Source organism: Symphalangus syndactylus, chromosome 10 (genome assembly GCF_028878055.3).
Source record: "Symphalangus syndactylus isolate Jambi chromosome 10, NHGRI_mSymSyn1-v2.1_pri, whole genome shotgun sequence".
Taxonomy (NCBI): Eukaryota; Metazoa; Chordata; class Mammalia; order Primates; family Hylobatidae; genus Symphalangus; species Symphalangus syndactylus.
In genome coordinates, this window is record NC_072432.2 from 95,064,596 (window position 1) to 95,091,138 (window position 26,543).

At 37.6% G+C, this 26,543-nt stretch overlaps 1 protein-coding gene and 1 pseudogene across 6 annotated transcripts in view; both read left to right on the plus strand.

The window, feature by feature from the left end:
* SLC9A9 (solute carrier family 9 member A9) overlaps window positions 1-26,543 on the plus strand; it is a 608,568-nt gene that overhangs the window by 323,154 nt on the left and 258,871 nt on the right. The window lies entirely within an intron of this gene.
* On the plus strand, window positions 13,727-16,268 carry LOC129491186 (hsc70-interacting protein-like; annotated as a pseudogene).

Below are 26,543 nucleotides of genomic sequence, written 5' to 3' on the forward strand. Positions count from 1 at the left end.
ACTATGTCATGGGCCATGATATTGTTCTCTTTCATTAAAATGAGATTCATACATGTTAAATAACAATTACCTAGATTATTTGGTCTTATTTTTCCTAATGTTTTTCTTAATTTACACCCACATATTGTATTATACAACAAGAAAGAGGAAATGAGAAGGAACTCAGTGAAGATTTGTGTAGACTGCCTTCTTCCTAAAGGTTTTTAAGACAAACTTCCTATACATTATGTCTTATTTGATTTAGTGCTGCTTCCAGCAGGAAGATGTACTCTGTGATGGCGCATGGTTTTAGCTTCTTCTCTCCTTCATGTGAATCCGTATCTCCAAAGACATGAAAAGATGCCCTACCACTGTTTAGAGATGAACTCAAATAAATAAAATTCAGCTGTGTTCACCAGGGTCTCTGGAGGCTTATAAATGAGGATCAGGATAAAGGAAATTTGGGGATGCGGTTTGCTTTCCTTGCCAGGGGAGCATTTGAAATCTCAAGAGCTAAGTAAGGCCAAAATGCTCAAGTGGAGGCATGAGTTGATGTATCGAATTCACTCGTAAATGAGGATAATGATAGCTTCTACTTCATGGCACCAGAATCTATAAAAGTACTCACCAAATAGCTGTTGTTGAATGAATAGTGTTGTAAAGATTAAATTAGTTTTCATGCATTAGTTTTTACAGAGTGTTTGTGGCTCATAGTGAGCACTATATGCACGTTAGGTTTTGTTTCAGTTATTTTGTTGTGTTTTTTCTGAGTGCTGGAATTGGGACTCATAATTATATCTCGCAGTTCAAGCTTCTTATCTATAATGGGATTATTTTATTCTATGAAATAAAACATAAAATGCTAAAAGGAGATAAGTTGACAGAGGCAAATCCTGAATCACATTATGGCAATTTTTCAATGAATTCAGTTAGGGTAGCTACCAATATCACACCGGTTAAATCAGAAACTCCCATTTTGACAGAACAGTGAGAAGCCAGATCCAACCCTTATCAGTTGTCTGATTTTGTCTCCTTTTCCTTCATGTTGCAAAAACTATTTGAATAGTGTTTTTGTTTGTTTGTTTGTTTGTTTGTCTGTTTGTTTCAGATTTCTGATGGACTTGAGATAATGCATGCATACTTTTCCATCTGGTCAAGGTTTTTCCTTACTAACTGTATTAGTCTGTTTTCACACTGCTGATAAAGACATACCCAACACAGGGTAATTTATAATAAAGGAAAAGAGGTTTAATGGACTCACAGCTCTGCGTGGCTAGGGAGGCCTCACAATCATGGCAGAAGGCAAAAGGCAAGTCTTACACTGTGGCAAGCAGGAGAGAGAAGAGAGCCAAGCAAAAGGGGTTTCCCTTTATACAACCATCAGCTCTCGTGAGACTTATTCACTACCAGGAGAACAGTATGGGGGAAACAGCCCCGATGATTTAATTATCTCTCACCGGGTCCCTCCCACAGTATGTGGGAATCATGGGAGCTTCAATACAAGATGAGATTTGTGTGGGGACACAGCCAAACTCTATCACTAACTTAGTAATTATCACTTGAATATTTTATTAGGCATGATAATTCATTTGCTTATAGCCACTTGTTAGCCACAGCCCTCTAAACTCAAAGACAGGTATCCCTTCCCTTCCCTCAGTGCAATGCATGCTACAGACTCAATAAATGCAGGCTTCAACAAGCCAAACCTAAAATTGGATGGTAGGCTGCTTTCCCAGGGTTCTAGTAACAGGTGGTGCACGGGGCACAGGTTAGAATCCAGGCAAGCACAACCCCAGTTTCCTCGTTCTCATTCTTCCCTCCTAGAGTCATAGGAGTGGCTTCTGTTCTGCTCATCTGAAATTCAGAAACAAAATAGGGCACTCCTTTGATAGACTTTTTTTTTTTTTTTTGAGACAGAGTCTCGCTCTGTCGCCCAGGCTGGAGTGCAGTGGCGCAATCTCGGCTCACTGCAAGCTCTGCCTCCCGGGTTCACGCCATTCTCCTGCCTCAGCCTCTCCGAGTAGCTGGGACTACAGGCGCCCGCCACCACGCCCGGCTAATTTTTTGTATTTTTAGTAGAGACGGGGTTTCACCGTGGTCTCGATCTCCTGACCTCGTGATCCGCCCGCCTCGGCCTCCCAAAGTGCTGGGATTACAAGTGTGAGCCACCGTGCCCGGCGACTTTTTATTTGCTAAATTTACTGGAAATACAGCATCAGATACAGTGTCCAATCTTCCTAGTCTTCCATTTTTCAATTCTTCTCTTTTCAGTGTACACATCAATGACTTTATAAAATATGAATAAGTACTGTATACATTTATATAAACATAAAACATTTAACAAAATACTCTGGTATCTGACTCTCTCCCTAGAAGCCAGTAATCATTGATGGGTTACTGAGTCCTTGGAATTGAAAACTATGACTTCTATTCTCTTCCCTTTGTTACAGTTCTTCTCAGGTTTTCTTGAGTAAAAATCCCTGCTCTCATGTGTTCAGTTCACCTGGTATATAAAACCATCCAACAAAACAGTGTTGAATCCTTCCAAAATCTGCTGGCAAATACTTTCATGGGATGACATTCCCTAAACAAAACTTCATAATGCCCTTGTTTTATCCACACCCCTAAAGAGGGTTACATATCAAAGAATTAAAAATGTTTTAATAGAACTCAGGCCAAAATGCTTCAGATGAATTAAGAAAGACTCTGGGTCTTTTCCAAAAGCCAGAGTGAACTTGGACTTTTTCTCTCTCCTGTGTTTTTATAAAAACGTTTTAAAAGTTGAATTTGTGTTTTCTTAGCTATCTCAGTATTGCGGTTCTGATCATAAGATGTTGACTTCCTCCCAGAGGGGCATTTCCCACTCTGAAACTAGCTGCTGCATTTTTTGCTCAAGAGGCTTGACTGTGTCTCTACCCTCAAGCACCTTAGCTCACCCCACTGTTGTTGGCACAGGGTAACTCACCCTCCTCATCTGCAGCTCTGTCTCCTCCCACATGGCACTGGCACTGTCCCTCTCATCTAAAAGGTACACATGTTCTCCTTTAGACTTATTTCCTTCTCTTTAGAGTTAATGCTCTTGATGGCTTCACATTTCCACTATTTCATGTTGTTGGTTCTCTTAACTTATGAGTCATGAAGATCAATTAAAGTAAAGATAATAAACTCCTGACCTATCAGATAGTCTGATGCCTGGCACACAGTAAGTGCTTAAGACATATTTGTCACACTTTTTTTTTTTTTTACTTTTGAGCTGGAAGGACAAAGATACCCAGGCATAAGTTAATGTATAGAAGGTGGCTTATTCTCCTTTGCCTTCTTCTGGGACTTTTTACTTGATCAGACCATATGAAATTGCCGCTATTTGATAGTTCAGACCTTATAGAAAAGGTAATTTTATGTGATTCAGCTGTTTTCATGGTGCTAAGCAGCTTGATGTTCTGTTTGCAAAGAGTTCCCCCCTCACAGAGTTGTTCATAGGGTTATAGGGTGATCAACTACTACTGGGATATAGGACTTTCAGTGCTAAAACGGGAAAAGATCACAGCAAACTTAGATTTGTTGATCACCCACTTTTCACACTGCAGTCAAATTCTGCTTTCTGTACTTTCTTATTTCCTAAATGTGTAAAGGAAAAAATTTCTAAACTCATCATAATACTAGGTAAGATTTATTGAGAGCCTATCATGTACAGACAACTGAGTTAATTGGTTTAATCTTTCTAATAATTCTGAATTCTTCTAATAATTCTGAATTCTGACAATAATTCTTACCTCCATTTTGCTGGCTGCTAAATGGAGGCATAGAAAAGCGAAGTAACCTGACTGAGGTCACAGAGCCTACAGTGGTGGAGCAAAGAGCTGAACACAGGAATCTGAGCCCAAAATAAGTCTAAAAGAGGGATATCCACTTTTCTCTACATTGAGTAACTGTCATGCCTGCAAAGCCTGCCTATGGAAGTGGTTCCTGGAGGAAAAGCCATGGAAATGATTTTCTCCATTTCTCTCTGGCTTTGAGTGTTCTTCCTTCTCCTCCAACTCCTGCTCTCCAAAGATCTACTTTCAGTTACAGCCAATTAGCCTTGACTGTACCACGATCCAGCCTAGCCTGGTGACAATGCCTCTTACCTTGTTCCAAGTGCACACTACCCAGTTCTTGACATCAAGTGCCACGCTCTGTCCTACTAATCCTGCCCCTTACCTCTGCCTGGACCACTGCTTCCTGCAAAGCAGTCTTCTCTGTGGTCCTCATAGCCCTTTGGTTGTGCCCCACTGCCGAGGCACTGAGGGAAGAAGGGTTAAACATTGGGAGGGATGTGGACCTATTGCTAAGTCTTGAAGAGTCTTGAGTGTTGAATGTGGTGCTAAGCAGTTTGGCTTTTATTCGGTAGACAGGAAGGAGCCAACCAAGATTTACAAGCAATGGCATGAGCACATCTGTGTTTTAGAAAGATAAAATATAAGATGGACTGGAGCAGGGAATCTATAGGAATATCTTCATTATATGAGACCTGACAAATTTTGACACAATGCCACTAAGCACATACTGTGTGGCACAAAGACAACTAGTCAATTGAGTGAAAAAACAAACTCAACCTAATGAAGTTCCTTCAGCCTTGTGCTACTGTTATCTAATTTTTACTCTCCTGAAACATTAGAAAATTCTAATAATAAAAAACACAAGTTGTCGAGTTTTGTCACGTGTCAATAAAACACTTTAACCATATTAGAGCCTACTGTGCTTCAATATGACTAATGTGTTCAGTTAAAATGCTAAAGTTTATGAATCTTACAGTAAAGCTTGAAGAAGACCAGTGGAGATACATTACATGCTATCTGTGAAAAATGGTAAAAATAAAAAGCTAAAATGAAAATATTGAATCTTTGAGAGAGAAATGCAGGCACCAAAATGTGCTATCATCTCATCACTATTCTCTATAGGCGTGTGGATTAGACAAGTCGTATATGTCTAAAACTGCATAGAGGGTGTTTCAGAACTAGAGATGTAAAAAACTTACTTTAAAATAAGAAAAGAGCTCTCCAGTAACCCTAATCCTTCTCACAGGGCAGATCTGCTTTAAACGAATGTCACACTTATCTATATATAGTCCATAGTTCCCCAGGGGTGCCCAAGCCCCTTACCCCACAAGAAGCTTGATATATATTTCAACACACAGAATAACATATACTTTGCCCTAAGACTTCCTTTTATGCTTGCTAACTTCAGAATCCTCACAATGGCTGCAAACTCCTAGTATTTCAAAGACTGTCTACATTAATATCTTTCAAAGCCTCAAACCCTGGCAAGGAACAAAAATTGTTTTTGAATCGGCTTCAAGAATTAATATTAGAGAATAGGAGGTTTTTCCTCTCAGCAAATTGAAGCTGAATAAATTGTTCTCTGTCTCCTTAAAATGGAATTGGTTGCTCGAGGTGAGCTCTGCTGTGAGGAGGCAGGATGCAGCAGCACTGTGAAGGATGATGGGAGGGACAATGTGGGGGGCAGGAGGGGGCCTTTCTTCTCTTAAATTAGGGGCAGGTCTGTTTCTTTAAACCTGGCATAGATGCTAAAATGTAGGAAGTAATTATATTAGCTTGGAGTTGCATTAAAAATAGCTGGAATTGCTGGGCTATTACAACCTCTTTTCTTATATTACCAAATGCCCACAGAGCAGCCTGCCCCTAAGCATTCCTGGGCAGCCATTCATGTCCTCATGGCTGTGACACACATGAATTGAAACTGCCATGTGCAGAGACACAGATGGCTCCCTTCTTTGGAAGGGGAAAACAAACCCTCAAGACTTCCTTTTGGTGCTTCCAGGCATCTGCTTTGCCCACTATCTTCCCCAGACAAGAAGATGTGACTGTGGTTTGAGGGTTTAGCTTCCCCTATGGATTTAAAAGACCCAGACATCACAGCCACTGGCCAAAAGGTTTCAGTGATGGCTTTGATTTAGTTGTATCTTTCTGTTTATAAAAATGACATTATTGCATAGTATATTGATAAATGTAAAACAGAATAATAAGACTCAAGGAAAATTCTGTTGCCTAAAGGCAACCACTGTAATTGCTAATATTTTGACATTTTTTTCCTTCCAGTCCTTTGTAGCTATTTTCATTTATCAAGAATAAACCGTATATGTACAATTTTGTATCCTGCACTATCTGCTTGACAGTTATAACTAAGTTTCCCCATTAATTTTAATTTCTCTTTTTTCTTTTGTCATTATTGGTCAAATAAATGTAGCTAGATATCATTTACTTCTCTTCTCTCACAGCCTGTGGATTTTGATTATTTCATTCTTTCCTGTTTACGCATACATTTAAATCAGATTCCACAAAAACTCACTGACATTATCTAAGTGAAGGGGCATGTTTGAAAGGGACAACATGTTCCTTGGTACTCATAGACTCAGAAATATGCTCCAAGGTTGTGATGACATTTGAATGCTATTTCCAGAGTAAATGATGAAATACTTCCCCAAGAGACACATGGAGCAAAGGGCAGCTTGTGGGATGATTGGGAAGATGAGACTCACATGCTACCTCCACTTTCTAGAGAAAGTATCAGTCACTAGGCTGACAGAGCCAGATTAGAGTCTGCACTTGCCACTTAATTGCTGTGTGATCTTGAATACGTCACTTAACTTTCCTAAGCCACAGAGGCTTCATCTACAAAATGGATCAGATAGTATCTACCTCACACACGGATATCATTTGGCATATAATCAATGCTTACAGAAGCTTTGTCCTCACTGTTCACAATAAGGTCTTTCATAGTTGATCTGTATTAATTTAAATGATAATTTATGAAAAAAGAGAAATAACATTTAACATAAGTCTAAAAGAGATAAGAACTAGTTCTTAAATTAACTTCATCCTCCTTTGGTTAGCATTTTTTACATAGGTAACCCATATTGTGCCTAGGCTCGCTATTTCTTTTGACATCTATATGGCATTCAATATGTTTTGTTCATTGTCTTAGTCCATTTTTCATTGCAATAACAGAATACTTGAGACTGAATAATTTATAAGGGAAAGACATTTTTAGCTCATGATTCTAGAGGCTGGGAGGGCCAAGATCAGGCAGTCATCTTTGGCTAGCTTCTGATGCGGGCTTCGTGCTATGGCATCATAACATGGCAGAAAAACAGAAGGAGAAATAGACATGTACAAAGAGGCAAAACAGGTGAGGCAGCCTCACTTTATTACAACCTATTCTCATGAGAACTAACCCAGTCTTGAAAAACAGACATTAATCCATTTTAATCACTTCGTAAAGTCGCTACCTTTCAACACTGTCTCACTGGGAACCAAGTCTCAACATAAGTTTTAGTGGGGACAAACCATATTCAAATCATAGCTTCACCTTGATAGAGATGTGGACTCTTAAGAAATCTAACTAAACAAATTAGTCATAATGATAGGGGCTCTGGAAAGTCCGAATGATTTAGTGTAGATTAAATTATAGGGCCTCATTTCAAAAAAATAAGCATAAGCTGATTTTAGCACTGTCAAACATTTTCAAAATGGCCATTGACCTATAAAAAAGAAAATGTAGTCATGGCACGATCTCTGTTTATTAAAGCTGATCTGTTTCTCTCTCTGCATATTCTCTATTCTCATCTCTCCCTGGTCATATTCACTGACCATCTTGTCCTCAGCTTGACAGAGACAACTGAGGCCATCGGTTGGGTAAGAAGTCTATTAATCTTGATCTCCCATCTCAGTTCAGCCTCTATCCCTTTCCTCTTCTATCTCGGCAGGGTCTTGGATGTCAGTGAGTTGGGTCATCCTCTCTGTCCCCCACCCCTTGTATTTGTATCTTCAGGATCTTAGATCTCTCTTAGTTTTTTTTTTTTTTTTTTATCTTCAGTGTAGCATTTTTCATTGTAGATAATAGGAGCATTCTTCAAAACCCCTCTCTTTACTTGGTTTCTCTGAAACACCCAGCCCTTTCTTGATCTTCCTTCTACATTCTGGTCTTCCTTTCTCAGTCTTCTATCTGACCTGCTAAGGCATTAAAGTCTACATTCAGAAAGGACTCCAGAATCCTGTTCTTTCAGCATGTCAGAAAATAACAGGACCATTAGATATCATTGTTTGACTTAGGTGGAAGAGACATTTATATTCAACTCTTTCTTCTTTTCATATAGCTTATATGGTGGAATTAAAAATAAATATATGTACCATCAATATTTTATTACATTTTTATTGCCTACTTACCTTAGGTATAGAGAATATTCGCAATGTTGTCATGATTTATTGTCTTCCAACAATTAATAATTGGGAATCCCTATGGGCTGGACATTAAGAGGATTATGGAAAAATATAACAATAATGATTACCCTTCAGTGATCCTTTCATGTTTGCCAGAAAGGGAAATATAGAACAAGTTTGCACAGTAGGCATTAAATTCTCTAATTTTACATAAAATGACGTTGGGACTTCAAGTTCACAAGTTCACACAGCATGCAACCAAAGAGCTGGGATTCACGCTGTGTCTTCCCACCTCAACACTTTCTTTATATGACTTAACACTAAGTATAAGAGATCTCAACAGGTACAAGTTATGAGGAGGAGTGATTACTGTGATTAGCTTGGAGTTTTGATAAAACTAATTATATAATTGTTTTTACTTACTAATTTTTTTCTGAAATTAACAAAAATAGGAAGTTCTTCAGGGTTTTGGAGTTTTGTAAAAGACAAAAAGCTATTTCTATACAGATTTTTCATTTCAATGTACAAGTTGATTTCTTCCTGCCTTATAAAATCATACACTTTGAAAGCAAAGCCAAGCATTGCTTTGTAAAAATAATAATAATAATAATAATTCATTCAAAAAAGTTCAATGCTGGCCTTTTGTTAGTCACTCTCAAGACAAAGGGACTAGGAATTTTTATATGGTTCTGGAGGTGCTAAAGCTCTCTCTCCCTGACAGCTCATTAATTATTGACATTTTCTCTTTTTCTCTCCATGGTATTCTGGGACTGGAAGAGACCTTGTTATATAGTCCCCATATGAAAATAAGCAATGACCTGGGACCCAGATGAAATCATGAAGGCCTAATGAGAATCAGGAGGTGCATGTAATGAGAAGCAGGCAGTGGGCCTAATGAGATACTTAGCAGACTCTGTCTCTTCTTTCTATTAACCTTTCTCTCTTTTTCAGGGTAATGATTTAGGGTGTGTTTTATTGGAATTGTTAGTGTATTTCCTCTTATGGTTTTTTGTATTTTTATACTTTTCTAGTGTACTGATTATAATGGCATGAGGTGGCAAGGTTGCATCTTAGTATACGTAGATACAAGGGCTGATGTTAAGGTGCAAAGGGAAGCCTTTAGTAGGTCTGGCTGTTTTCCCGCCACCCTGAAAATGCCCAGTCTTTTGTGTTCTTGGAAGCTGGTTTATTTATATTTGGTGGGAATATAAATGCTACAGATCTTGCTCCTAGATCAGGGAAGATGAGATGATAGGGGATACCAAGTGACAACTCATATAAAGTGATAGTATGTTGTGAAGGTACCGTCTGTGACAGTTTCTAGAATCAATGGAAAAAGAGCTGGGACCAACTAAATGTCTGTCATGAGTATAGGAAGGAGAAGTCGTGGTGGCCATATTAGATTTTGTCCATTTCTGTGTAAAAGGACCATAAATCCTTGAAGACAAGAATTGTGTATCTTGGCACAAGGTAGTCAACTGATATTTAGAAATAAATAGGGATTGAATTAAAGGGATACAAATAATGGTTTCAAACTCTTTTCAAGTCTGATTTTGGGGATATATTTGTTGGTAAATAGTTCTTAAATGTGAGCAACTGTATCTACAATATCTCAGAAAGTATTGGTGTGTTTTAGATGGAGAAAGATGTATTCCTAAGAAATTTAAACCTCAAGTTTGACTATGAGGTTTGTGGTTTAAGTTTATATTGCTATGAGGTCGAGAGACAAAAACTGAAAAATTAATTTAAAACATAATCTTAGGTTGGAAATACTCTTGGAACAACTGTCAAAACAAAGTCAAAAAGCATCTTTGGAAGACCACAGTCTCAGCCAAGAGCACAAAGATGTCACCTTCACTAAAGCCCCACCAACATGAGCTCACAATCCAAACTCTAAAGTCTGCAAGGAAACAAATCATTGAGAGACAGCAGAGTGGCAAACAACAGAATTAGACCTCAAGATTTTTATATAATATAATAACTAAAGATTATAAAGTTTGTATACATATACTTAAAGAAATGAAAGATGAAAACAAAAACATAAGAAACAAATTATTAAAATAAAGAGCAAACAGATTGAAGGAATTTGAGTACTTATAAGGGATATTAAGAGTAATCCACCCAAGGAAAATACATGTATCACAATGGAATATATAACTTTCTACACAGAGGAGACATAAAAAAGAAAAAATTAATCAATACAAAAGAAGGCAGGAAATGGAAACAGCAACAAATATAAAAGTGTAGAAAAAAGCAGAGTAATTTGAAAGCATGTGGTAGAAATAAATTCAAATATATCAATAGTAAACAAAATTGTAAATGAATTAAACTCATGCATCAAAAGGGAAAGACTGTCAGATTTTACTTTTTAAACTTGTTATTGAATTATACATGAAGAAAAGTGCATATATGTATGGAACTTATTGAATTCTTACAAACTGAACTCAACTGTGTAACCAGCATCCAGATCGCAAAGTATAACATTACCAGCCACCTCAGAAGCCCCCTTCATGACCCTTTCAGTGACCCCTTCCTTCTCCCCGAAAAAGGGTAGCTACTATCTTGACTCTATAAGTATAGATTAGTTTTCATTTATTTACCTGGATTTGATTGAATATTTAAATATGAAAAACAAAAATCATAAAATGTTTAGAAGAGAGTCTTTATCATTTCAGTTTGGAAAGAATTCTAAAGCACAAAAAATTGTAAAAGATTGGTCAATTTGACTACCTTAAAATAAAGAACTTTTGTTCATCAAAGTTATTTTAATTTAAAGAATTAAAGAATTTAAAATGATATAAATTCTAGTCACAAACAGGAGAAAAATTCGCCATTTGACATATAACTATCAAAGGATCAGTGTCCAGAATAAAGAATTACTTCAGTTCGATAGGAGATAAGCTACCCATTAATTTAAAAATCAGCAAAATAAATGAGCAGGTGTTTCATAGGAGAGGAAATCTTAATGGCCATCAGTATATCATAAAATTTTCAACATCAGTGGCCCTGTGGGGAGTTCAAATTAAACCACAATTACTAGATTAGGAAAAATGAAATATATAGTACAAGGTTAAGAGCACAGACTGGAGTCAGACTAGCTGGGTTCAGATCCCTGATCCATATACTAGTTTTCTGCTCTTGGGAAAGCCACTGCACTTCTTTGGGCTTTTGTTTTCTCATCTGTAAAGTGAGGCTAATGATTCTTCCTACCTAATGGAATTATTGTGATAATTAAATGAGTTATGTGTTTGTGTGTAAAGTATTATAACAGGAGCTGGCATGTTGTAAGATCTATTTGTTAACTATCTTTATCAGTTTGGGCTGCTATAACAGAATACCACTGGGTAGTTTAAACAAGTTATGTCTTACATTTCTATACTCTAAACCCAAGATCCAAGTGCTGGTAGATTTGTATCTGGTGAGGACTCGCTTCCTGGTTTGCAGGTGGCTACCTTGTTGCTGTATCCTCACATGATGGACAGAGGAGAGGTCGCTCTCTCAAGTCTATTCTTATGAGGACACTAATCTCATAATAAGGGCTTTGTCTCATGATCTCATTCAAACTTAATTACTTCCTCCCACAAATGAATACCATCGCAGTAGGGATTAGTGAGCGCTTCAACATATGAATTTGAGGGAGACACAAACATCAGTCCATAGCACTATATTAGGAATTATGACTATGGGATGCCCTTGGATGACTTCTGTTTTCTAACTATACTCATTTCCTAGATGATCTGATTTAGACTCATGAATTTAAATACCACTTATTTACTGATAGTTTCCAAATATACAGCTCCAGCCTGGAGTCTTCTCCTAATCTGTAGTCTTGCATATCCATTTGCCTTCTATATCTGTTATGCATCTTAAACTTCACACATCCAAAATTGCCTCCCCCTTTCCTCCCACTCACCCAAAAGCTTATTCAACCATTAACTTCCTCATTAGGAGCAATTCTATTCTTCCATTTGTTCAGGCCAAAAATGCAGATGTCTTGTTTATTTCTCTTACATCCCAACTTTGGTCCTTCAAAAAATCCTCTCACCTCTCCCTACTTTCAAAATACATACAGAATTGTGTCTCTTCTCACTAGCCCCATTGCCCCCACGCTGGTCCAGGCCACTAACATCTTCCACTTGGACTATATGACAATAACGTTCTAACCAGCCTTTCTACTTCAGCCCTGACCCTCTCTAGGCCTATCTTAATAGAGTAGCTAGAATGATGGTGTTAAAGCATTATCAGTTCATGTCACTTTATTCCTCAAAACCCTCTAGTGCCTTCTCTCCTTCCAAACTAAAAGCCAGAATCATCATTAAGTCTTGTACCTTCCTAGGTCACCTGGTTCCTGATTCCCACACTGATCTCGTCTTCTTCCATTCTACTTCTTGCTCCAACATTTCTAGGTTCCTTGATGTTTCTCAGGGTCTTTATCTTGCTCTTCACTATAACTAGAGTGTCCCTCTTCCAAATGTCCACCTGGCTTGCTCTCTCACTGTTTTATTTTTTTTACGGAAAGAAAAAGCCAAATAAGCCTCCTTTCAGTGGTACCTTTGTTGTACACTACCTAAAATTTCAAAACCTACCTCAACATTTTATCTCCCTTTATGCTTTCTTTTTCTACCTTAGCTCTTGTAACTATCTAATATACTAGATCTTTGAGTTACTTGACTTGCTTATTGGCTCTTCCTCATAATTTATGTTCCAAAAAGGCAGGTTTTCTTGTCAGTTTTGTTCACTACTGCACCTCCAGCACCTACAACAGTAGCTGGCACACAGTAGGTCCTCAGCTGCTTTTTGTTGGATGAATAAATAAATCAACAAATGTCAAGTTTGGGCAAGGATGTGGAGCAACTGGAACGTTTGTTTACATACTATAGGTAGAAGTGTTGTCGTGACACAGGAATTCCACCCCTAGTAAATACCGTCTAGTTAAGTGCTTCCTATGCACATCAGGAGACAAGCACAAGAAGAGTCCAAGTTCCACTGTTCCACTGTTTGTTATAGCAAAGAACTGGACACAACCAAAATGTCCATCAACAATAGAATAGATACGTGGAAACACATCTCCACTTATTTATACCATATGGCAAGGAAAATGAGTTAATCATAACTATAGCCAAACCATGTGGGTGAATCTCAAGAACTAAATTTTGAGCAATATATGCAGCATTATTTCACTTACGTAAATTTGAAAAACAAAACACCAAATAATACATTGTTCTGTGATACTAAGATATGCAATAAAAGTATAGTGAAAAGCAAGGTAATCAGGGACACAAAATTTAGGATAGTAATTACTGCAGCGGTGAACAGGATGGGACGGAATCCCAGAAGAGTAAAGAGCAATTCTGAAATATAAAGGTCATGTTATTTCTCTTTGACTTTATGAGGAGCATATAGATATTTGTTGTATTTTTTAATATTTCTCAGTTATAAACATTCCATAATATCTACTCAATAGATAACAAATAATATTACACAAAAATCTAAAGAAAATAGTTAAAGAGCCCCTTCTGTGTGGTCACACTGAGCCAGCGCCTGGGCCTGGAACCGGGCCGCAGCCCCCCAGCTTCACCCACCACCTCCCTACCATGGACCCCCGCAAAGTGAACGAGCTTCGGGCCTTTGTGAAAATGTGTAAGCAGGATCCAAGCATTCTGCACACCGAGGAAATGCGCTTCCTGAGGGAGTGGGTGGAGAGCATGGGAGGTAAAGTACCACCTTGCTACTCAGAAAGCTAAATCACAAGAAAATACCAAGGAAGAAAAACCTGATAGGAAGAAGGTGGAGGAAGACTTAAAGGCAGACGAACCATCAAGTGAGGAAGGTGATCTAGAAATTGATAAAGAAGGTGTGATTGAACCAGACACTGATGCTCCTTAAGAAATGGGAGATGAAAATGCAGAGATAATGGAGGAGATGATGGATCACGTAAATGATAACAAAGTGGCTGCTATTGAAGCCCTAAATGATGGTGAACTCCAGAAAGCCATTGACTTATTTACAGATGCCATCAAGCTGAATCCTCGCTTGGCCATTTTGTATGCCAAGAGGGCCATTGTCTTCGTCAAATTACAGAAGCCAAGTGCTGCCATCCAAGACTGTGACAGAGCCATTGAAATAAATCCTGATTCAGCTCAGCCTTACAAGTGGCGGCGGAAAGCACACAGACTTCTAGGCCACTGGGAAGAAGCAGCCCATGATCTTGCCCTTGCCTCTAAATTGGATTATGATGAAGATGCTAGTGCAATGCTGAAAGAAGTTCAACCTAACGCACAGAAAATTGCAGAACATCGGAGAAAGTATGAGCGAAAACGTGAAGAGCGAGAGATCAAAGAAAGAATAGAACGAGTTAAGAAGGCTCGAGAAGAGAATGAGAGAGCCCAGAGGGAGGAAGAAGCCAGACGACAGTCAGGAGCTCAGTATGGCTCTTTTCCAGGTGGCTTTCCTGGGGGAATGCCTGGTAATGTTCCTGGGGGAATGCCTGGAATGGCCGGAATGCCTGGACTCAATGAAATTCTTAGTGATCCAGAGGTTCTTGCCGCCATGCAGGATCCAGAAATTATGGTGGCCTTCCAGGATGTGGCTCAGAACCCAGCAAATATGTCAAAATACCAGAGCAACCCAAAGGTTAGGAATCTCATCAATAAATTGTCAGCCAAATTTGGAGGTCAAGCGTAATGCCCTTCTGATAAATAAAGCCCTTGCTGAAGGAAAAAAAAAAAAATAGTTAAAGAAATTGACATGCTATTTATTAAACAAGAATTTCAATTACTCAATAAACAGAAATTGCTCAAACTCACTATTAATCAGGGACTACAAATTAAAATGATTATAAGATAATATTCATAGGACTGAAAAAAATTTTAAGTTGATCAGATTAGGAATTGGTAAGGTTTTAGGAAAGCAGATATTCTAACACACTACCCAAGAAAATGAAAAATTATATACTCATTTAAAGGACGATTTTGTAGTATCTATTAAAAGTAATCATGTACAAACCTATGACCAGCAAATTTACTCTTCAGCATATTTTCAGAATGATACCTATTTTAAAACACACGAAAATACACTACTACTTTAATAAATATACCTCTCTCAATAAAAATATTTTACATAGGGTAGGAGAGGCAGGAAGCAAAGAAGGGTAATCAAAGGAGACTCTGTCATCAGTAGTGCTCTAATTTTTAAAAGCAGATTTATGTATTTGCTTGATTGTAATTAATTTTATAAAATAAATACGATAAAAGCTGCATACCCGAATTTTCCAGATGCAGCTAATTAAATGTAGCATTTAATTGAAATTAAGGCATTTATATCATTTAATGTTTATGTTAAAAGGCACAAGAGACTTAAATTTAATGAGTTAAGGTACCAGTGTGAGAGGTGAGAAAAAGAACATACAGAACAAATCCGAAGAATGCAGAATTTAGCAAAAAATAAAGATAAAATCTGAAATAAAAAGAAATAGATAACAAAACTGAAATAAAGAGGATTAACCAAGTCAGAAGTTGTTTCATTGAAAAGACAAATAAAATAGACAATTTTGATAAGTCAGAGAGAGAGAGAGGGCAAAAATAAGCAATGCTGTAAGAGAAGAGCATGACTGGAGGTGCTGTGGAGATTAAAAAGTAAGAACGTGTCATGTACAATTTATGCAAATACATCAGAAAACTTAAATGGACAATTTCCTAGAAATGTATAACTGCCTAAACTATCTGAAGGAAGAAAAAAACCCTAAATAGCCCTGCAATCATTCAAGAAATTGAGTCAGTAGCTAAAAATCCATTCACCCAAAAACACAAGGCCCAGAATTTTTCCTAGGTGAGTTCTACCCAACTTTCAAGGAATAGATCACTCCAATTTTATACAAACCGTGAAAGAGAAAAGACAAAAGAGAAATGCACCTCAAATCATTTCATGAGGCTAGGATAATACTCCAGAAATGAAAATCAGTTTATGTCAGTAACAAAAATGAAAAATATATGCCAGTCTCATAAACAGAGATGTAAAGGTTGTGAACAATCAACAAGCCAAATCCATCAGTGTAAAAAAATACATATGACTAACCCGCATTTATCCCAGGAATATAAGAATAATATTAGAAAATTGTGAGTATAGTTTACTACATTATCAAATGAAGAGAAAATAATCTCTCAGTAGATACAGAAAACGCATTTAATAGAAAACATTCAAGACACATTAATTTAAAAATATTTGGCAAGGTATAAAAGGGAAGAACTTCCTCTATGTGATACAGTATCTAGTGGGAAAAAAACTGTAGAAAACATCGTATATGCTGGTGAGCCTTCAGAAGTGTAATGCCTTTTGTAGACAGTCGTACTTCATTTTATTGTGCTTCTCTTTATTGTGCTTTACAGATACTGCAATTTTTACAAATTGAAATTTTGTGGCAACCCTGCCTGGAGCAAGCCTCTCTGCCTCATCTTTTCAGCAGCACCTGCTCATTTTATGTCTCTGTGTCACCTTTTGGTAATTCTCACCCTATCTTAAGCTTTTTCATTATATGTGTTATGAGCTGTCGTCCACGACCTTTGATGTCACTATCGTAATTATTTAGGGGCATTATGAACCGTGTTCATATAAGATGGCAAACTTAATAGTTGTCTGTGTTTTGACTGTTCCACCAACTGGTCATTCCCCCATCTCTCTTGCTCCTCTCTGGCCTCCCTATTCACAGTAACACTGAAATTAGGCTAACCAATCACCTTAAAATAGCCTCTAAGTGTTTAAGTGAAAGGAAGAGTTGCACATGTCTGGGTTGAAATCAAAGGCTAGAAATGATTAAGCTTAGTGAGGAAAGCGTGTCAAAAGGCAGGACGGGCAGAAAGCTAGGCCTCTTGCACCAAACAGCCAATTTATTGATGCAAAGGAAAAGTTTTTTAAATAAATTTAAAATGCTACTCCAGCGAACACACAAATGATAACAAAATAAGCAAAACAGTCTTACTGCTGATATAGAGAAAGTTTTAGTGGTCTGGATAGAGGATAAAACCAGCTACAACATTCCCTTAAGCCAAAAGCCTAATGCAGAGCAAGACCCTCCCTTCAGTTCTGCAAAGGCTAAGAGGCAAGGAAGCTGCAGAGAAAAAGATTGAAGCTAGCAAGTTTGGTTCATGACGTTTGAAGAAAGAAGCTGTCTCCATGACATAAAAGTGCGAGGTGAAGCAGCAAGTGCTGATGTAGAAGCTGCAGCAAGTCATCCAGAGGATCTGGCTAATTGACGAAGGTGGCTACGCTAAACAACAGATTTCCAGTGTAAATAAAACAGCCTCTATTGAACAAAAATGCCGTGTAGGACTTTCATAGCTGGAGAGAAGTCAATGCCTGGTTTGAAAGTTTCAAAAGATGGGCTGACCTTCTTGTTAGGGATTAATGTAGCTGATTACTTAAGCTGAAGACAATGCTCATTTGCTATTCTGAAAATCCTAGAGCCCTTAAGAATTATGCTAAATCTACTCTGCCTGTGCTCTTATATGGACCAACAAAGCCTGAATGACAGCACATCTGTTTACAGCATGGTTTCTTTGAAGAAACCGCCATTGAGATCTACTGCTCAGAAAAAAAAAAAAAAAAAAAAAAAAAAGGTTCCTTTCAAAATATTGCTGCTCTTTTTAAGGATGAGTTCATGTCCTTTGTAGGGACATGGATGAAGCTGGAAACCATCATTCTCAGCAAACTATTGCACGGACAAAAAACCAAACGCCGCATGTTCTCACTCATAGGTGGGAATTGAACAATGAGAACACCTGGACACAGGAAGGGGAACATCACACACCGGGGCCTGTCGTGGGGTGGGGGGAGGAGGGAGGGATAGCATTAGGAGATATACCTAATGTAAATGACATTAGGTATATCAGTTAATGGGTGCAGCACACCAACATGGCACATGTATACATATGTAACAAACCTGCACGTTGTGCACATGTACCCTAGAACTTAAAGTATAATAAATAAAAAATAAATTTAAAAAATATTGCTGCTCATTGACAATGCACCTGGTCATCCAAGAGCTCTGATATGTATGTGCAAAGAGGTGAGGTGAATGTTGTTTTCATGCCTGCTAACAAATATCCATTCTGCAGCCCATGGATCAAGGAGTAATTTTGACTTTCTTATTTAAGAAATACATTTTGCAAGGCTATAGCTGCCATAGAAAGTGATTCCTCTGATGGATCTGGGCAAGTATATCTAAAACCTTCTGGATAGGATTCACCATTCTAAATGCTATTAAGAACATTTGTGATTTATGAAAGGAGGTCAAAATATCAGCATTAACAGGGGTTTGGAAGAAGTTGATTCCAACCCTCATGGATGATTTTGAGGGATACAACACTTCAGTGGGGGAAGTAACTTCGAATGTGGTAGGAATAGCAAGAGAACTAGAATTAAAAACAGCCTGAATTGCTGCAATCTCATGATAAAACTTGAACAGATGAGTTGTTTCTTACGGATGAGCAACGAAAGTGGCTTCTTGAGATGGATTTTCAAGAAAATCCATGTGAAGATGCTGTGAACATTGTTGAAATGACAACAAAAGATTTAGAATATCACATAAACTTGGTTGATAAGGCAGCCGCAGAGTTTGAGAGGATTGACGCTAATTTGGAAAGAAGTTCTATTGTAGGTAAAATTCTAGCAAATAGCATCGCATGCTACAGAAAAATCTTTCAGGAAAGGAGAGTCATTCAATTTAGCAAACTTCATTGTTTCCTTATTTTTAGAAGTTGGCAAAGCCACCCCAGACTTCAGCAACCACCAGCCTTATCAGTCAGGAGCCATTAACATCTAGGTAAGACCCTCCACTAGGAAAAAGATTATGATTCACTGAAGGCTCAGGTGATTGTTAGCATTTTTTAGTAATAAAGCATTTTTAATGAAGACATGTACATTTCTTCCTTTGTTTGTTTTGTTTTGTTTGTTTGTTTTTTTGAGACAGAGTCTTGCTCTGTCACCCAGGCTGGAGTACAGTGGCACAGTCTTGGCTCACTGTAACCTCTGCCTCCCGGGTTCAAGCAATTCTCTGCCTCAGCCTTCCGAGTAGCTGGGATTACAGGCACCCACCACCACGACCAGCTAATTTTTGTATTTTTAGTAGAGATGGGGTTTCACCATCTTGGCCAGGCTGGTCTTGAACTCCTGACCTTGTAATCCACCTGCCTTTGCATCCCAAAGTGCTAGGATTACAGGCAGGAGCCACCACGCCCAGCCATGTACATTGTTTTTTAGACATAATGTTATTGTACACTTAATAGACTACAGTATAGTGTAAGCATAACTTTTATATACACTGTGAAACCAAAAATTGTGTGTGACTCATTTTATTGTTATATTTGCTTTATTGCAGTGGTCTGGAACCAAACCCACAATGTCTCCTATAGTATGCCTGTATTAAGTATTCTCTTTTTGATATATGTTTTGGTGGTTTTCCACCCTTTTCATTTTAAGTAGTTAACATCCTAAACGTAAATCTGTGTCTACTTGTTACATTATTTCCTCAGGATAAATTCTAGTATGTGTAATTGCTCGGTTCAAGGTTTTAGATCCTATAAAGTTTTATTACATATTCCTAATCTCCGTGCAGGATGATTATACAAACTTTCGGTGCCACCAAGCAATTCCTGAGAGTTGCCTTTTATTAATTTTATTCAGCAGATATTTATGGAGCATTATGATATGCTAAGTTCTGTGCTGTGAGTTGAGGTTCAGTGACAAACACAACAAATATGGTTGGTGCTCTTGCTGAGCTTACAGACTAGTTTTTGGGCTATCCATACATGTTGTTTGAAAAATTGCCTGTTTTGGGACTTTACCCTTTTTTGGAGTATTCAGTTTGATTTACCAGATGGTCCAGGGTATCCAGCATCTGAAGTATAAGGCATATAAGAAATGATATGTCTTTGGGTAGAATGACTATTTTTTTCTAGACCAAATATAGAACAAATGGTGGAAAGACACAATTATGTATAGATGCAGATAAAAGTGCGAAGTGTCTGAAAACAGGTCAGTCCCAAGAAATCTGAAATGAATGATTTCTTCATCCAAGGAAAGGAGGGTGTGCCACTTCACAGAGAGGCTGAGGGCTTAGGCCACATACTACATCGTACGCTCAGTTATTTCTGGACGAGGTCCTCCAGTATTGCTGGGGTAACACACTGTTAATACTGCTCAAGTGGTCTGCCTCGTAGGCCACTGAGCCTTGGCTTAGTACTCCTAACACGGGCTGTAATTTGACTCAAATTAAACTGAGCATATTTCCCTGTAGAGAACACCTCAATACCATTTATCATTCTCAATCAGCAATTCCAACTTCAAAAAAGAATACAAAAATCAGTGCTGACGAGATAGCAAATAGCTTCAGCTGCTGGCTCCTTCCTCCCCAATTAAACCTGGAGGGACTGCGTAATTGAGAGGAAGCTGGGAGCCGAAGAAGTAATAATTAACTAGGAGAACACCTGGAAAGGCCAAGGTTGTCTTAAAGGTCGTGGGGGCAAGGGAAAGGATGGCCATAGCTTGGACAGCAGCCAGAAACAGAAGTAGGAAGACAGATTCAGGCAAAGATTTTAACTTCTGCCTTCCCCTCTTGACCTCATTGTTTTGTGGTGATCATCTGCCCACCCCGACTCCACCAGCCCAAGGCATCCATTGTGGTGTCAGGGGCTAAACAACTTGATGAAAGTGCGAGAATTGCCCGTGGACATTCTTTTCTCGATCTTCTGCACCCCCAAATTCTCTGGGCTAACGGAAGATGGAGGATCTGAAGAAATCGTGTCTTTTCAGTGTTGCTTCATTCTAAAGATTTAAAGGCAAATTCCTGACAGGAATTTCTTGGAGAAGTGAACAGGCAGACATTGATGGTCAAAAATTTGGTTGTGTTAAAACTTTTCTCCACCCTGGAGCTTACCCTTTTCCTTCTGAAAATTACTGAGGGGATATTCCAGTGTGTATATGGGCCTTTCCCCATACACCTTACCTAACAAGTTTGACCCCAAGAAAATGTGACTCACAGGCCAAAACAGCAAGATGCTCAATGCATACAACCAGTAGAAAGCAGACCAAAAGCTAAACATAGAACATAAACATGAAGCAAAATTACTGGAACATATGCACCAAGAATTTAAAATGGGCATAATTAGTATCCTTAAAGAGATAAAGGAGAATGTCAGTAATATGAAGCAGGTACAAGAAGACGTAATAAGAATCGGATGAAAAAATTAAATTTGAAATTTTTTCAATATTTTTCAAAAACTGAAGTAGAGAAATAATAGACACTCAGAGCCTAGGTGCTTTTATCCAACACAGGATCGGAACCAGCCAATTAATGGAAAAGTCATTTAAAGCAAAGAATCATTCATAAAATGACACAAATATCTCAGGTATTTAATTTCCACTTATAAATTATATATTAATTTTCCAATCTTTTAATAAAGACAATGCTTTTTCTTTGAATATTACAGTTCTTAGTTGCCTTTCTTTCACAAAGTACACCACAAATAACCAGAATTTCTAGTTTTTCTGTTGCTTTAGTTTTGAGATTAAAGACATTGGCAAATGTAAGAATCCGTCTGTATTTGGATATACATTTTTGCAACATTTTACAATTGTCCTGCTCACTACTAATTTAGTAATATTTTCTAAGCAACTTAATTTTATCAAGTCTTTCTGCATATTTAACTTAGTTTTTTGAAAAACATCAACTTTCCTTCATATTCACATTTAATTTATACAAATTGTGCAATTACAAATATCAATTTAAAGTAGACATAAACAAATTTTGGAACAAGCATGGTTCTTGTTAAGCATAAAATTCATGTGGTGGAAGCAGAAGTTGCCTGGGCACACTGGAAAGCAACTTACTAAGCGTCAGCATTTAGTGTGTAGAGGACATTAGACAGTATGTTTTACAGAACAAATAGAGGATTAATCTAGAGAGTGGAGACTAAGAGCTTCTAGCACATATCTGTAGTACAGTCTTTCTCCAGATATATGTATATAATTTTTTTGCAGATAAACTAATTTTTGAAAATCATTGTAAATACACATATACAAGAGCACTTTCTCAGGATCTTTTGTAGGGTAACTTTGAAGGACCTAAACAGATTGGAACAAAAACAAAATTGACCCCAAACCACAGAAATAAGTCAGAGCTAAAGCTCTCATTCAGAGCTGTTTTATGCATGCATGGTCTTTATATGAAATATAACTTTCTTCCTTGGATACAAAGAGAAATACACTCTTACACTGTAATAATTTATAATTTTTGGCATTTTGCCTATATTGTCAAGGGTGTGCAGTAGCTTCAACACAGAGACTTTACAGAGGGGAGCTTTATAAATCTCATCAAAAGAAAGCTCAAAAAACTTAATCGGCGTAAAATAAGAATTTTCTGGAATTTAATATAAACACTGACAATCCACAGTCACTGTATTTTAAGTATCCATTACAAAGGAACAAGTCAAGCAAACATAATTTGCATCAGCTATTAATTTATTTATAACCATGCCTTTATAAAAATTATCTGATAGTCTATTCTCCAACTGAATGACATTATCCAAATGTAATATATTTTTTGTCTTTCATTTTCATTGATTTCTCTGATTTATAAAGCCTCTTCTACACTCTCCAATTTCTTATCATGTCCCGAAGAATCAATGTTCTACTCTAAGCTTCAAGCTTTCCATTGCATGCCTTTCCATAGTCCACTCTGCCACAGATCAGAAATTGAATTCAAAGTCATCTGCCTAATGACAATGATTTTTAACTGTTTGTTGTAGCTTTTTACTTTCTTTGTTAGTTAAATCAAGTAAATTTATAACCACCTGTAGAACAAAAATTAAGAGTTTTAATATCACTGTTTACATATAGTGTAAAGTTGAGTGCTATGTCCTCCATTTATTACATTAAAAATCTTGCTGAAATACACAAGAAAAGCATCTGTGCCTCTTCACCTTCTAAATTGTAAAATATTTACTTTTGTATCTTACCCAAGAGATGACCCAAAAGCAAAAGGAAAAGTTGAGCAATGAATTTGGTCAGGTTAAATAGTAAATCAGTTTAATTAGTCCTCTTATTCTTTTTCCTCATAAATTGGAGATGGGGGAAATGTGGCAAAAGAAATTTTTCTGAGAAGTTCTGATTACTGTTGTACCATTACAGTAGAATATATAAAACTACCGAATTCAGAAAGTTTTTCAAAGGAATCTCAATATACACTAACATAATGAAAATGTTTATTGAGAATAACATAACATAAAACAAGTAAGCTCTTGAAATCTTCGAGCTGGTTATGAAACCAAGTGTTATTTCAGACAGGTGCAGCACTGGCGGTGACAAAGCCTGCTTGAATGAATACTGGTTTGATTCTAGTGTTTTGTGTTTGTCCTGATGATCTAATGAATTCCACTGTGTCATGGCTGATCATGAAACATCACTGAATAATGTTCTCAATCCTACGTATTTTAGTTTGCAATACTTTTATCAAGGGATTGGGTTGGCATGAAGAGATCAAACACATCTCTAGATAGCTGGGACTTAATATTCTGTTTGTTGCCAGCGGTAAATGTTAATTTAGAAAGAGCACATGGTTCTCATAGCGGATGGAGTGGAGTAGCCTCAGTCACATCTTAAACAGTTGTTATCATCTGACTGGCAATGGCTAGGATTTTGGTATTCAATTCAGACACCTTAAAAAAACATAATTAGAAATCTTTCCTTTTTTCATGTGTTGCTGTGGACTGCATATTTCTATCTCCCATATTGAAACCTAACCCCCAATTTAATGGTATTTGGAGTTGGAGGCTTTGGGAGGTAATTAGGTCATGAGGGTGGAGCCCTCACTAGTGGGATTCATGCCATTATTAGAAGAGACATGAGAGCTTGCTTGCTCATTCTCTCTGCTCTCCAGCATATGAAGATACAACCAAAGAGCCATCTGCAAACTAGGAAACGGGCTGTCAACACCAGATCTGCAGCCACCTTAATGTTGGACTACCTAACCTCCAGAACTGTGATACATGGGTGTTTGTTGTTTAAGCCACCCGGTCTATGGTATATTTATTATAGAAGCCAGAACTAAGACATGTATTCTTCATACTCCCACCTGAGTTTAGTTAGCATAGGCTAATTACAAAGACAAAAAGACACACAAGTAATGTTTAACACCTAGAGTGAACGTTTATGTAAACTATGGGCTTTGGCTAATAATGATGCTTCAACATAGATTCATTAATTGTAACAAACGCACAACTCTAATGAGAGATATTAATAACGAGAGAGGCTGGGCTGGGCGCAGTGGCTCACACCTGTAATCCCAGCACTTCAGGAGGCCGAGGCAGGCAGATCATGAGGTCAGGAGATCGAGACCATCCTGGCTAACATGGTGAAACCCCATTTCTGCTAAAAATACAAAAAATTAGCCGGGCATGGTGGCGGGCGCCTGTAGTCCCAGCTACTCGGGAGGCTGAGGCAGGAGAATGGCGTGAACCCAGGAGGCAGAGCTTGCAGTGAGCCAAGATCGTGCCACTGCACTCCAGCCTGGGCGACAGAGTGAGACTCCGTCTCAAAAAATAAAAATAAAATAATAAAATAATAATAATGATAATAGTAATGAGAGAGGCTGTACATGTGTCAGGATAGGAGGTATATGGGGTATCTCTGTACCTGCCTCTCAATTTTGCTACGAACCTAAAATTGCTCTAAAAAATAAAATCTTAAGATAATATGCACAAGATGAATAAGGAAAGAGGTCAGGAATAGCTAAATAAAAAAAGTTAAAGAAAAGGGACTGTTAACCTTTGAAAAATGTGATAATGTGTGCATTTTCCATACCAGTACCTAATATTAATATCAATGTTTTTCTTGGCTTATTCATTAAGGGATTTTTTTAAGACACAATTATAATTTCTGCACAGAAAATATATTGTTTCAACTAGGCAATTTTCTTTAGTTGGTACTTATTGGCAAAACCACGGAGAAACTAATTGTGTTATTCTACAACTTTTGTTTTTTCAAAGGACCAGTACTATTAGATTTACTGAGAAAATCTTTTGGAGGACACTTATTTGAATGTAACCAGCATTACATTCAAATAAGTGTTCTCCAAAAGAGTCCCCCAGCCTTTGCAGATATTCTAGACTCAAGACCTCATATGTCAGCCACAAACTCACAGCAGTGAAATGTTTACTTTGAAAACTAATAAGACTGTTGAATGAAAAGTGGCAGTTGCTGCCTAAACTGTGGAACTGCCTACTGCTGCAACTGTTCTGATAAAAATCCCCTCTCTGCTGTTAGAGCCAAGCAATATAAAATAAAATGATACCCTATGTGACTCATTTTTCTGTGAACCAAAGAAATAGGAGAAGTGGTTGAAAGTAATAGCCAAATTTTAGCTGAACATAAGGAAGGACTTCTAACAGTTACATAGATCCAAAAATGCCATTCACTTCCTTAGGAAGTAGTGAGGTTTCTGCCTTTGGCAACGTTCAGTTCCAGGTTGAGCAGCCCCTCAACAAGTGTATAGGAGCAGTCAAGCATTGGATGGATGTTTGGACTATATACATAACAAAGTAGTTCTACTCTTGAAGTCTTATGATTTAAATTCTGTGTGCATATGTGTACCTGTGTTTAAATTCATCAAAATGGATCTAAGGCCCATCTATTTCATGACCAATATCTCTGAGCAGTATCTTGATAAGTACTCTGTGAAGGTGCCAACATGAGAAGCTATTCTTAACTTAATGGTATATTAACTTAAATGCAACCTGACAAAATCCTGTAATGACTTTTACTTTAATAGCAAAAATTTTTTTTAAAGGGAAGAGTCCAAAGTGGAAAACTTCCAGAAATATGAATACTATTATCAGTATTTACTGGCTAAAGTAATTAAGCAAATTCAGAGAAAATGGCCTTCCCCTTAAGTTATAAGCTTGAGGGTTTCAAGGAAATCTAGCTACAGTATTTATTCAGTTTAATGAAGCTCAATTCCTTGTAGCTGTAACTACATTTATGTCCTATATTAACTTTACTCACTTAATGATGCCTATTCATCTTCCTAAAATGTGTTTTGTTGTGTTTTTATAGGCTGTGCTTTTGAACCTCTCATGTTTTTAAAAAGCAAGATTAAGTTTAAAAGAAGACAATGAAATCTAAGAGACAGGAGAGGGCTGGGTAGCAAGCAGGAGTGCATAGGGAACCCCAAAATTCTCAAACAAAGAAATATATGATAAAGAGCAGCTCTCTGAACGCTTAAGTGGTGCACCTCGTCTACTACAGAGACTGGATAGTCCTAAACAACTTGAAGAATCTGATGTTGGATTTGGGGCC